Here is a 15,205-nt window from a genome sequence, read left to right as displayed (position 1 = left end):
ATATAACAGTTCCTCCACCTGTGCAGGATCCTAAAGTATAGAATAAATCCTGACACAGGACCCACATACAGTAACCACATACACCAGGTTATGGTTAAACAGTTTACTATATGCAGAATAACAGAACACAGTATACCAACATTACATAAGTGTCATCCTGTAACACTGACCTCACTGGGCCGTAACCTCATACCCTATACCCAAGTGTCCCAAGAGTCCCCCACCAATCCCAGTGTGAGACAGCGCTGCCCACTACATTGAGATGAGGGTTGGTGCACTTGGTGTATGGTGAAGGTACCTGCCGGGTGTGCCCACACCCGGGCGTGCAGATGAGCTGTACTTGGAAATGATCCCTTGATCCAGGAGATGATTCAAGATGCCTCTGCTTCAACGATGGGTAGCTCCCGCCTGGAGTGATCCACCGTTAGAATGTTTCTGCCTCTGATGCTACAGAGGGTAATTCACCAACACAACAGTGGCAGGATTCCCACGCTTCCTGGCTGTGACTCTCACTGAAGCTGGCTCTACAGGACCCTGTCCCTATCCTAGGGGGCGTCCTAGGGGGCGTCCCTGTAGCAGACACAAGCTGAAGGTGAGTTGGGCCTAGCTAGGGCCTCTGTGTCCCAGCTCCAACTGACCTTCCTTCCTCTGCGCGCCAAATGTCTGCCTCTGGAGATCTGGCCACTCCATTGGCTCCCTGGTGTCAGTTGGTTAGCAGTCGCAGGGGCTGCTGTGTGTTGTAGTTCTCCATGCAGCCCTATTCTATTGAGTAAGAAAAAAGGGTGGTGTGAATAGCGCTAAACAATATATAAATTATACAATATACAATGCAAACACAATGTGAAAAATTATAAAGGACGGCTGCCAGGAAAACCTAACCCAAACACAGTTAGAAAAACACAGAAATAACAATACAGACCGGCGCCTCAAAGTCCAAAACTGAAATGAGTCCAAAGATGTGCTGCAGTGTCCAAAAACGCTGATCCGGTAGAAGGACTGCAAACTCCACAGCAGCACACGTAGTATCATGCAAGGGAGATAAAGATCATAGCGTGACACTGCAGACTATAATATCATATAACTCATACAAACAGGACATACATGACAAACAACACTAACAAAAAGGCTGACACTATAACAGAGATTTATTTAGACAATACTAAAAACAAGAGGAGCTTTGGAGCGGGTCTAGGATCCAGTGTGGTAAAACTGGAATCCTACTTACAACAATCCAGAAGGGTTCAAGCGGTGTGTATACTGTGCAGTTTTTTTTCAGCTTATCCTCGGCGCGTGGTGCTGCTGTAATGGCCGCCGGCGCTTCCTCCGGTTACTCTCGGGCTCAGCGTCCCTGCAGGCCAAACCTCGCGAGATTTCCCGTCAACCATGACGTCACTCGCTAGGTGGAGCTACTCGCCGCCGCTTTCTCCTATATCGCACGTCTACACCGTTCGCTCGAGCTGTGACTGGGTGCTGTGACCTGCTCCTTTGATGCTCTCTTCCAAATGATCTCTAAAAACACCCAACGCATTTCGTGCGCATGCGCACTTCTTCAGGGGATGATTAGCACAGTCCATGGTTGCCTTTTGTAATGGCAGGTACAGTCCAATTGGTGGAATTAAAATGTCTTTACACATTCGTTTTCAGCAATGGTAATTGGCTGATTGACCTGTCAATCATGGTTGTGCTAAGCTATGGCAGCCTTACATATATAAACAACATACACAACATTTAACAAAAATCATACAAACATAAAACAGATCAAGCATGTTGTCCTGACATATAAAGTAGGAAATTGGTGTAAATGACTCCAAGTAGTTAATTATCCTACATCCTTGTTACAAAGCTTGCACCGGAAACTACATGTATTTAAAATCTAAGATGCAGTAAAGGTGTCTTATATGAATTCATGTGTAAAGACATTTTAATTCCACCAATTGGACTGTACCTGCCATTACAAAAGGCAACCATGGACTGTGCTAATCACCCCTGAAGAAGTGCGCATGCGCACGAAACGCGTTGGGTGTTTTTAGAGATCATTTGGAAGAGAGCATCAAAGGAGCAGGTCACAGCACCCAGTCACAGCTCGAGCGAACGGTGTAGACGTGCGATATAGGAGAAAGCGGCGGCGAGTAGCTCCACCTAGCGAGTGACGTCACGGTTGACGGGAAATCTCGCGAGGTTTGGCCTGCAGGGACGCTGAGCCCGAGAGTAACCGGAGGAAGCGCCGGCGGCCATTTCAGCAGCACCACGCGCCGAGGATAAGCTGAAAAAAGAACTGCACAGTATACACACCGCTTGAACCCTTCTGGATTGCTGTAAGTAGGATTCCATTTTTACCACACTGGATCCTAGACCCGCTCCAAAGCTCCTCTTGTTTTTAGTATTGTCTAAATAAATCTCTGTTATAGTGTCAGCCTTTTTGTTAGTGTTGTTTGTCATGTATGTCCTGTTTGTATGAGTTATATGATATTATAGTCTGCAGTGTCACGCTATGATCTTTCTCTTTATCTCCCTTGCATGATACTATGTGTGCTGCTGTGGAGTTTGCAGTCCTTCTACCGGATCAGCGTTTTTGGACACTGCAGCACATCTTTGGACTCATTTCAGTTTTGGACTTTGAGGCGCCGGTCTGTATTGTTATTTATTCCTATTCTATTGAGGCCACATGCTCTATCTCTCCTGCGCATGCGCGCATTTGTAATGGCCGCCGCTGCTCTTCTCTGCGCATGCGCGACCTTGGGGAGTCCCTGAGCTAAGTGTAATGGCCATCACAACTCCAAATACTTACTGCGCATGCGCGAACCTCGCGCCAACCCTAACATGGCCGCCGTGTTGCTTCTGCGCATGCGCGAGCCTCCGCGGAAAACACCGAAAACATGACGGCACCCTTTAACTGATGCCGCCGGGAGCCCCCAGTGACATGCTCACCCCCTCAGCTCCCTGACATGCCACGGGGTCCCCGCTTGGTAGCGCAGGTAAAGGGACACCAGGGGAACCCTACTACATTAATATAGTTAAGATTACAATATATTCTCAAAGCTAACTCCCTTAAAAAATAAATAATCAACACTAATTATCGCACTACCACTAGGCTTCATTAAAAGCAGGTGTGTATATATATATATATATATATATATATATATATATATATGTGTGTGTGTATATACATATACATATACATACTGTATATACATATTATTGAAATAAATAAAATAAAATAAATGTACAGTATATATATATATATATATATATATACACACACACACACACACACACACACACACAATATAATGATACAATTCTTACATCATACTATCAAATTGTCTCGTATATATGCAACACCCCAATCTCTCCCCCCCTCCAAGGGAGATTTAGCTGGTATATAGGTGTCATGGGAGACCAGTACTTTTACACCGAAACCACCGGGATCACTAGCACCAGACAGGACAAGGTTGTTGAATTAAATGAGGTTTATTCTGGCACGCCAGCAGACTAAACAAAGATGCACAAAACAAGATACAATACCAATTGGGGACCTGGGGAGTAGATTCTAGCCTCGCTAGGTACAGGGGCCTGCTTCAGGAAGACTTGCTCTGTCCTGCTTCTCGTCCAGGATATCAGAGTGCTGATCACACAGCAGCCCCTCTGACATCTATCTCCAGCTGGTCACATTCTAGATCCAAACTCCTTCACAGAATGTCTCTGTCTCTCAGATAGATTCTCTGATCATCAGTACCTCTTATATAGCCCTCTGTGGCTATCCTTTACATGGGACAGAGGCTGCTTGCCAATCAGAGCAGACTTGATTGTCCACTCTTCCACTCACCAAATGTCTTTATCACCTCCATGCTCCTAGCCTTTGTCTCAATACACATTTCTCTGCAGGAACCTCAGCTGATTATATCACTGAGTCCCCATCATAGAAATTTACACATGCAAATCACATTACAAGTCTGCTATCTTAGAAATTAGTACATACTGTCACATAATCCAATTTACACTTTAAAGGGCTGACTCCCAAATCACATAACAGAACAATGTTGATTCATTAAACTAGGGGAAGGATTGTCACAGGGAATAAAGAATACAGGCTTTGAAATACATTCTTACAGACATGGGTTACATTTACACATTCCCTGTTCTTCCCCAGATATTAAAGTGTATTTGGCCCAAATAAGCCTTACCTAGGTGGTCAAGTTACATGGATATAGGGGTAGCTAGCGGGGCTTCATTTCAGTTTTGTGATGCTAGCAACCCCTACTGTCACAATAGGGTATTGTGGTGCTGTGGTGCTCACCTGTTCGTTCTCAGGAAGTTGAGTCTCCGTGATGGTAGGGAGTTTTGCGGTACAGGATGGCCTTTGTTGGTGCAGCGCCTCCACCTGTAGGGCTCCTGCTATAGACAGGGGTTCATCCCCCCAGGAACTTCCATAGGACAAGAAGGACTCTGGTGTGCCAGTGCCAGTGCTAGTACAACAGATTTATTGGCCAAACAGTAGGTAACATAGTTCTCTTTCTGCATGTCTCCCAGCCCAGGGGTATCATCCCTTCTCTGGGCAGGATAGGACAAGGCATCCCAAGGGCTTGAGGCCCCCAGGCCAGTCTCAGCATCTTCACTCCATGGGCAAAGCAGGAACTACCAACAATGGTAGAACACTCTGTCCCTCCATTGATTAGTCACCCCGCAGGCTTGAGGCCCCCAGGCTAGTTTCGGCACCCTCATTCCATGAGGCAGGAAAACACTCCCTAAGGAGAACTCTACCATCCCCCCCTAAGGGACCATGCAGAACAGACAGACACCCACCTTGCCCATGGCTAGGGCTGGGAGAATCCGAGAACACAGCAAAGAATACTGACAGACACACCAATTTGATGGACACCCACATTGTTTATACAGGGGGAGGGACCTTACCACTCTGCACCATTGATTGGACAGAACCAAAACTGCAGCTAGACCCTCCTCCTGACATGTGGTCCCAGCAGCTTACAAGACCAGACATGAGCCTGTAAGTTGCTACAATCATGTTGCATAAGAGGGATGTGACTCCAACGGTTTTGAGGCAGGCACCTGAAAACTACAACAGACTAACTTACCGGGGAAGAGGTCGACATGCTATGCCACGTGAGAAGGGATTAACCCCAGCACTGCCTGCTGTTACCAGGACTTAGTACTAGGGCACAGAAATATATAGCCTGGGGCCACATGGCTACATATAGAAAAAAAATTATGTGTGTGCCGATCACACTAATTTTAAGTGAAACTTCTTTGTCTTTTGTCACTGTTTTGTCACAGAAATTGTATTTGTAATGATGATGGTTTTAATTAAAAATCAAAACACAATTTCAGTGCCAAAACGCAAAGAAGTTTGACTTAGAATGCGTGTTTTAGCTATTTGCACCTCTATATGTATAGTAACTATGTCAGTCAGTCTATGTGTGTGTGTGTGTGTGTGTCAGTGATTATGTGTATGTGTGAGTCAGAGTGTGAGGGAGTCATCTGTGTGTGTGTGTGTGGTGTGTGTCAGTCAGAGTGTGTGGGGACATCTGTGTGTGTGTGTGTGCGTGCGTCAATCTGTGTGTGTGTGTGTGTGTGTGTGTGTGTGTGTGTGTGTGTGTGTGTGTGTGTGTGTGTGTGTGTGTCATTTGTGTGTGTGTCATTTGTGTGTGTGTCATTTGTGTGTGTGTGTGTGTGTCGGTCAGCCAGTGTGTGTATTTGTCAGTCAGAGTGTGAGGGGGTTGTGTGTGTGTGTCAGTGTGTCAGACTGTGTGTGTGTGTGTGTCAGGCTTTGTATGTGCCAGTTACTCAGCATGTGTGTGTCAGTTAGTCAATGTGTGTGTCAATCAGTGTGGTGTGTATATCTCTCTGAGTGTGGTGTGTGTCTCTCTGTGTGTGGTGTGTGTGTTATTCTCCATGTCCTGCCACCCCCTCTCTTCTGACTGTCCCCCCCCCCTGTAAAGCTGCGGACACGGCTGTGTGTGTCCTACTGCTGGTGCCTTCTGTTGGAGCCAGCCCCCCGGTGGAGGTACGGGGACACAGGGGGTTTTCGGCGGCTGGCGGGGGGGGTCAGCAGCTTACTGGGGGTGGGGGTGCTCGGCGGTTCACTGGTGGGGGGGTGCTAGGCGGCTCACTGGGGGGGTGCTCGGCAGCTCAATGGGGGCGGGTGCTCTGCGGCTCACTCGGGGGGTGGAGAGAGGGTGTTCAGGATCCAGGTGTGTGTGTCCTCTCTGGTGACTCCTGCTGGTAGAAGCTGGCAACACTGATTTTGCGGATGGCCTCTTCTGCCAGCAGTGACGTCACTTCCGTTCCCATCAACTCTATTTACTGCCAGGGAATTTTTCTTATGTGGTAGTGTGCCTAAAGAAGTTTCACCTCAAAAGGTATTCTAGATATGAGTAGGAACACTTCTAATAAAATGGAACTGCTTGCTGAATTTAATTTTTCACCTAAAATAGTTTGAGTACATTTTTACCCAGCAACAGGGTGGTAGTTGAAGGTGTAAAACCTAATACTTTAGTTCTACTTATCTGTCATTAACTTTTCGTCTCTCATATTCTATTTACTAGGCTACCAGCCTAACACAAATGTCCCTGAATAAAGATGCATGAAATTTGTGCTCGAGATTACAAATCATGCAAAATTGTCCCTCTTTAAAAAAAAAAAAAAAGAAAAAAAATGGCAAAACAATAGTTTTTGTTTGCCAACCTGAAATATGAGTTTTGCAGAGGAGGAGATGTATGAGCCATAACTTTTTGCCAAAAGTCCGTTTTTAACGACTTTTGAGAACTTGGTGATAAGGGACTTACGTATCCTAGCAGAGGGTTTTTCATGTTCCTATACCGCGAATCATAATTTGAACAAAGGAGAAAAACAAGCACTGTTATCTTTGCAAAATAATTCCACTATTGTAATAAGCATGCGGATAAGGTGGATGCTGTGGTGGTGCAGAGTAGGGCTGCCTACCTCAAGGAAGCCTATCGGCAACTTGGGGATATCACTACCTACTCTGTACTACCAGGTGACCCCACAGAAAGGTTCCTCAAAGTGTATAATGAACTTATAGAGATGGACGAAATCACTCAAGTCTTGAATAAAACTGAAAGAGTTTTCTTGTGGAACCCCAATCCTACTATTCCTGTCTTCTACCATCTCCCAAAGGTCCATAAGACATTGGTCGACCCTCAGGGGAGACCAATCGTTTTGTCTATTGGATCTTTGGGAGATGGTCTGTCTAAGTATATTGATCAGTATCTGCAACCGTTTGTTAGAGGTTTACCCTCCTTCTTCTTGTTGGATTCAGGGGATATGATTAATAAATTAAAACCTGTTAAATGGGGAGCCCAGTAATGGTGGGTAACCCTAGATGTTACATCACTGTATTCTGTTATCAAGTATGACCAGGGGGTGGCAGCTGTATATTATTTCATAGGGGGTCCAGATAGTAATCAATTTCACACGGCATTTATTCTAGATGCCATTAATTTTTTACTCACTCACAATTATTTTTTATTTGATCACAAATTTTATTTACAACAACAGGGCACTGCAATGGGCACAAGTTTTGCACCGGTGTATGCTAATTTATTTATGGGGTGGTGGGAATCACAATTTATCTTCACGAGCACTAATAGATTCAGAAAGCATATCACGTTTTATAAGAGGTTTATTGACGACCTCATTATGATTTGGGAGGGGGATTTGGTCACATTGCACGCTTTTTTTGATTATATTAATCTCAACACTAATAATTTTAAATTTACTTACAAATATGATTTGCACCATATTGACTATCTGGACCTTCGAATAATTCATAGATATTGAAAGAAATATTAAAACCGAAACTTTCAGAAAACCAAATACGAAAAATATGTTACTTAGAGCAGACAGCTGCCATCCCCATATAGTCATTAAAGGTATCCCTAAGGGCCAATTCCTCAGGCTGAGGAGAAACTGCTCCACTGAGGAGGGCTTCTCAAGACAGTCTGGGGGAATTGAGTCATCGATTCCAACAACGAGGTTATAATGTCAAAAATGTGACTAGAGCCCTGGAAGAGGTATCAAGTATTGATAGAGAGACTTTGTTGAATGTTCAAGCTAAAGGGGCGTAAGAACGGATGAGACAGCAGACTTAAGGGTTTCTCAACCCAATGTTTTAATCAAAGAAGATAGGAGTAGGGACAAAAAAGGACACTCAGGCCACATAGGTAAGGATATACCACTTATGATTACACAATACAACAAATGTAGTCAACAAGTTCAAAATATTATTCAAAAATATTGGAATATCCTATCACTAGACACGAGTCTAAAAAATTGTATCACAAAAGGTCCGCGGTTTGTTTATCGGAGAGCTAAGACAATCGCTTCCTATGTGTCCCCAAGTTATGTGACTACACCTACGAAAACTAGAAAATTTATTACAAAAGGGTCCTTCAGATGTGGAGGATGTAAAATCTGCCAATTTATGGTACCCTCAGTCCAATTTGAAAGTGCTTCCTCTGGGCATTCATTTCCGATCAAATCATTTATTAATTGTGACACACAGTACGTGATATATCTTCTAACGTGCAAATGTGGAATTAATTATGTAGGAAGAACAACAAGATCCCTAAAGGTTAGGATATTAGAACACATAAGGTTAATTAAAAAAAACAAGACTGTTCACACCCAGTTTCGAAGCATTTTTCAACTTGTGAAAAAGGAGGGATAAAAGGACTAACAGTGAGAGGTATTGAAAGGGTGTTTCTGAATGAGAGGAAAGGCAATTTGCTCAATCTTTTGGACTGCAGGGAGGCTTATTGGATATTTATGTTACAAACTAGAGCCCCCTGCAGTCTGAATATTGAGTGGAATCTGAGCCACTTTTTGACCTAAATAAATCTGTTTATATATAGTTCTGCTTAAGACTGAATCTTAGCCTTTATATTGTCTAGATCATAATGATTGTGTCTATATTTCCACATAAAGGTCTATTTATTATCAGTCAACATTAGGAGTTATTCTGATAAATTGACTTAATTCATTAATAGTGTATTTATAATCATTATTAATTTTTAAATAACATTGTGGGTTCACTTTTGCATCTTCCAGGGAGGATGTACACATTCCTGGAGCATTGTGATATCCATGGAGTTTTTCATTTATTGTATTATTAAGGTGTTTAGAATCTATAGGGATATCTCTCTGCTCTGGTTAGAATTCATGTATATGTTTTTATGTAAAGCTAAGGATTTTTGATGTATATGTTTAATGTTGTTGTATACACTGGCGACACACTTTATTCGAGCTCGGCTAGTCCCACGAATTCGGGTATACCTGGGTGTATTGAGGTTTGTGACTGTTTTCTGCCCGAGTATATTGGGTTATTTTCCAGGCAGGGATTGAAGCATTTTATTCCCGCTGGCTGCAATACTGCACAGTATATATATATATATACTGCATTACAATTCATGAATTTATGCCATCTGGTAGACACGCGAAGCATTGCAGCCTATTAAATCCTAATCATTATCATTTAACAGATCAGCCGCCCGTCAGCCAGGCATGAACCCAGGCTGGGAAGGCAAACACAACGGGGCTTGTCAGAGGTGAGGAGCGGCGCATTCCAGGTATCTGCCAGGTACATACTGGGTATTTGCTCGAATAAAGTGTGTCGGTGCAGTATGCTTTTTCTGGTGGAACGTGAGGCAACAAGGGGGGTTTCCTACCCCTAGTGTTTATAGTATTTGCGCTTTTATACCCTATGTATATTTATTAACATGGGTGTTATGTTTATATTAAGAGCGCTAGTATTTACTTTCATGTATCCCTGACCTTCCAGGGCCGTCAGGAACGGCGCCGAGTGGGTGGGAGTGTGTTTCACCCATTCCAATCTTTGATTGGTTCAGGAGTGGCACCTCTACACCTATGGGGAGCCCGTAGGGGCGGGCCTTGGGGGCGGAGCATTGTTCTGTCTACATTTACTTATGTATACACCCATTGGGTGTCCTTCCCTGCTATGCGCATGTGCGTGGCGAGTGGGGCTAGCGATGGTGCCGATGCGTGGCTAGCGACGGTGGCGCTTCGCGTGACGTCACGCGCATGCGCAGTGAGGAATGGGCTGAGTCCTTTAGATTGTAACATAACAGGGCTATTTTTATCTATCTAGTATGAGCAGTATATCTATTAGGTGCTCTTCTCGTGGGTGCACATGCACGTATCGAGCGGGGGGTGTACCTACCGATGGAAATTTGATCGGCGACGGTGGCGCCCCACGCGCATGTGCAATGGGTTTTTGAGACGATTTTTTGCAGGTGATTCATATTTTCTTATCTAGTGAGGGGTATATAAGACACCCTTATTGCCATATGTTCCACACTCCTTGATAAAGGACCTACCCATCCAAAACATGTAGGAGGCTGTTTGTTACCCCCCCCTGGGGTGATGTTTTTTATCAGATATGTTCTGAAATAAATGGATTTTATTTTTTCACCACCTGAGTCCCTGGCAGTGCGCTGTTTGCTTTCTTGTTCTACATAACTGTGAACACACCTGAGATGCAGAAGAAAAAAAGCTAATTTATATATTAAAATAAGCTCATTTAAATACGGTATTGTATTGGCATATTTACCAGGTATCTCACTTGTGTTCACAAGTCTCTCACCACATGGAATACATTATAAGTGACTCAGAGGAGGTATGTTATTGGGCCATCTACTAAATAAGACTCTCCCTTTGCTCCCTCTTCCCCCTATCCCTCTATATCACAGGGTCTGAATTTATCTTGTGAATTTTTGACAATTTCGGTAGCATACAAGACACCCTTCTCACATTTTTTAACCCTGTGAGACTTGGCATCATTTAATAAAAATGTGAAATAAAAAAATAAATGAAGCATTTAATTCAGCAAACACAATTGGGACACATTTGCAGATCTCTATCTCTGATTGGTAGTATGGCCAAGACCATGTATGGTGCTTACAAAGTTTCCCCCGCAACAGTGTAAATGTGTATTTTAATAGCTTTCAATATATATTTTTTTTTATACCATGCTGATCAGTACAGCGGGATGTTATTGATTTGGCAGCATTTTAGAAATACAGCTCAACCCCGTTATAACGCGATCAATTACAACACGAATCCGCTTATAACGCAATGCAAGCGTGACTCCCAATTTTTGTATTTATGAATACTTTACAACACGATTATTGTTATCTTAAATACTTTATTGTACAATGCATACAATTGTACATTATTTCTAATGCGATCCGCTTATAATGCGTTGAAATTCTTTGGACCCCAAGCACAGCGTTATAAGGTGGGTTGAGCTGTATAATTTTCATGAACTAGTTGGTGTCGTTAATCCACTTTGGAACCATCTGACGCCATATACAGTAGCATGCACACATTATGTACAATAGTTGTCAATAGTACTGAATCCCACATGAATTACGTACGTTTGCGGCCAGTGTTCACCACTGGTGGCCACTATAACTGCAAAGAGGAGGATGGTAAGACAGTCAACAATGCAGTAACATACTGTCCATTCACTTGAATGTTACTGTATCATTGAATGGTACCCAGCTTCTCAACATTTTCAATAGGAGTTTAAGATACTGTCACATTCAATTTTGGAGACTGATTCGCCACCCCAGAAAAAAAGCCTTTTCTCAATACAATGCTATTTTATTTACTAAACAAAACTGATAAAAAAACATTTTGAATTTTTATTATTTTTGCCTGACGCAAATCTAAAAATAAATTGAAGCATGCATACATCACAGTTTTTGTATTTTTATTTATTGAAAATGCAGTCATTATTGTTCTGGAAACTAGCACATAATGTTTATACAAACCCTATAATTTTGATACTAGTTAATGGGAAATAAATAAATAGCACTTGTATCTGTGGGAAACAGTCAAACACAGATGAAATCTGAAGTTCTAGAACTAAATTTATGCATGTCTAAATCTTTAATAAATGGCCTTTAGCCTGTTGAGATTGCATCCCTGTGTTTGTATTAATTTATAATTTACTAATGATGTTGATATCCCACTGGGCATGCTTTAACTGTGCTACAGGATTTTACATTTTTCATAGTCAGTCAAAATATGTGCCCTATTGAAGTAAACAACACGATTTACTATACTGAATTTAAGATTAAGAAAAAAAGGAAATACAAATATTTCAACAACAGACAAACATGACAATTTAAAGATATTGGTGGTGTGGCTGGATGCTATTGCACCACTTTAGCTTTTTCTGTTTTACTTCCACGATGATTCAGTCTAAGTTAAAAATGCAATAAACTTTGTTGTAATTTAAAAACAGTGGGCACAAATATTCCATTCTGCTTTGACATTTACTGTTAAAAATACATTTCTAATGTATTTATAAAGAAAAAAATCAGCGAGCCCCAACATAATGTAATAACAAATATAATGGCAAAGATAGACTTCTATTCCTCTGATGCATTTTCTCAGAAATGTATTATTTCACCGCCTTATTTCTGGTACTGGTAGTAGGATTTATGATGAATCAGTGCTCAATATCAAAAGGGCTTAATTCATTCAAATAATGCCACAGACTTGCAACACATGAGTTGCAAGCTACAACAGTGCACACAATACAAAGAAATCTTAAATGGTCTTGACTGTAAGAGCTAGCACCTTGTTTTTTTCAGTGCATTGAAGGTCCAGTCATACAAATGGTCCAGTTAATTAGAATATCTATACTTTTTAAAATGACAATAAAGAAGGTTAAAGGAAAAGTTGCATACAGTATATACCATGTTTGGCATATGCTTGCATCAGAGAAAGCATAGTGAACCTGTAGACTTTTTGGATTACATTTTTACTAAATGGATATAAGGTTTGGGTGGCTGCTTTAAAGTAATAAGGAAGAGGTTTCTGCTTGTATTTAGACAAGTGTTCTGGGTAGTGACAAGATGAACACAGATGAGATGCCTACTGATAATTCTTTACCCAATTAGTTGTAATCTTTCCCTTCCATTGTCTACCTCAAAGCTCGTATTCCCTATTGAATTCCTTGTAACCTTTATCTGAAATATGTGTACTGTAGTTTTTTGAGGAGAGGAACTGGAGAAAATTTTATAGAATGAAAAAAAACTTGGAAATGAGATACAGTTGTAGTTTGCTGCGGATGTAATAGGATAGAAGCTGAGAAACATTGATTTATGAAAATGAGCATGTTGTGTACTTTTGGTTCTCAACTTCTTTTTTCTTCATAGTCTTGCAAGGGGGCTCAAGGATTTCATTTTGGTTCTGTTTGTCACAAGTGTAACGTAAAGGTATCCATATACCACAACATTACAGAATCTAACAATAATAATAATAATTAAGAATCTAATAATATCGTCAACCTTGTAAGTGACACACAATTCAATTTATAGTTGTAAAGGGCATATGTTCTGCAGTGTCAAAATAATTATGAACTGGGTTCATTCTAAATCAAATCATGTCTGTTGCTAGATTATTTTTTATTAGATTTTCAAATTTGTATCATGTCCTCGTTGCTATCATTGGGATAATGGTACATTATGACCCATGCATTTCATTAGTTAACTCGGGAATATTTTAGATATACTTTGTATTTATATACCATTTGAATATACAGTATATAAAGACAGAAGAAACCCTATTTGAAGCGCTTATTTTGCTCTGTTCTGTTTGACTCTGCTCCCTCTCACAGGACTCCAAGTGCAAGTAAAAGTTTGATCTTCTGCAGTGTCTCACTAAACACATGTTTCAGTGCATTTGCATGCTTCTCTGTTCAGTATTCAGCTTGTAATCAGCACAGAAATACTCCTATTTTCATCTGTGGTATTTATTCCTTTGGTTAAAAAAAAAAGAGGAAAAAGCATTCTTCAATAATGTATAAATCCCAGGGCATAGCATTTTGTAGTGTTAAAATACAGTGCACAACTTCAGGCATCTTAAACCTGGGTCACTGTTGTATGAATATTTACATTTAAATGCCAAAGGATAACTTCAGTAAGGTCATGTACTTTAACAGTGGGCTAAATGAATACATTACTTTTGAATTCAAAAGAATACAATATATAGTTCAACATCAAAAACTTCATATAACTGTACTGACAATGTCATTTCCCTGTCAATAAAATTTGGAAAACTCTTTGATTTCTCTCTTTAAAAAAAAATATATATATATTTGGAGTCTTTTAGCAAAAAAACATACCAGATGCGCTTAGAGAGATATCCATATATTTAAATGTATTCAGACCCAATACATGTACATGTAAGTCTTTGCAGGTGTATAGAAAGCCCTGACCAATTAGGCGAAGGGAAACATGACACTTGGCCCAAGGGGCCATGGAGTGATGTGTGTGGGGGGTGAGGAGGATGAGGGATTGGAAGGTTATTTTAGGGGCTGTCGCCTTGTGACTCTCCTCCTGTGGCAACCACCCCAACAGGTTTCCTTGCTGTTCCCATTGTCTCTTCTGGTACAGGAGAAGTCTTTGTCCAGGGCAGATACAGCAGCATGGGTCTGTGGAGGAGGTCAGCAAAAGTAGCATCTGCAGCAAAGAGAATAATTCAGATTCCAGAGGACGTTTCCCTTACCCCTCCCCGTGGTGGAGGAGCTGCAGAGAGCAGCATCGCGGCATGGCAAAGGATGGCTCAGAGAGAGGATAGGTTCACTCCCAGATTCTTTGCCCCCTCGGACATCGGAGGCATATTGGAGGAGGAGAAGCCTGGGGAAGTGCTGCTGCTGAAGCATGCACATCCCCTGACGTACAGGCACAGATGGGAAGAGTGGTGCTGCGAGCCTGGCGGTGGTCCCATCTGCCTGATCTCTTCAGCCTTGAAAGCAGAGGGAGCTCTCAGAGCGTGGCACAGGAGAAAAGGACAACTCACGGGGAAGCAGGACTGGTGCGAGTCCTTGGTAGCACACGTGATGTTGGAGGCATAGCGGAGGAGGAGAAGCCTGGGGTAAGTGCTGCTGTGGAAGCGCGCACACCCTCCGCATTTCAGACACAGATGGGAGGAGAGGTACCACCAGCAGTCTTTCCAGTCTGATCGCATCAGCCATGGAGGAAAAGGAAGCTCCCGGAGTGCTGCACAAGCCAAGAAGCCCGCGCATGAAGTGACAGACGTCTGAGCAGCAGGGGCCCCTAGTCCCCAGGCTGTGATAGCAGCTGAAACAGGTTTATTGGGTGTAAGGCCCAGGGTTGATATCCGAGGCCCCCAG

The 15,205-nt window shown here is 42.2% G+C and overlaps 1 protein-coding gene across 2 annotated transcripts in view; it reads left to right on the top strand.

The window, feature by feature from the left end:
- OCA2 (OCA2 melanosomal transmembrane protein) overlaps positions 1–15,205 on the top strand; it is a 459,069-nt gene that overhangs the window by 416,097 nt on the left and 27,767 nt on the right. The window lies entirely within an intron of this gene.

The sequence above is a fragment of the Ascaphus truei genome, chromosome 3 (genome assembly GCF_040206685.1).
Source record: "Ascaphus truei isolate aAscTru1 chromosome 3, aAscTru1.hap1, whole genome shotgun sequence".
Taxonomy (NCBI): domain Eukaryota; kingdom Metazoa; phylum Chordata; class Amphibia; order Anura; family Ascaphidae; genus Ascaphus; species Ascaphus truei.
The sequence above is the reverse complement of the archived record's forward strand: the minus strand, read 5'-3'. Positions and strand labels throughout refer to the sequence as shown.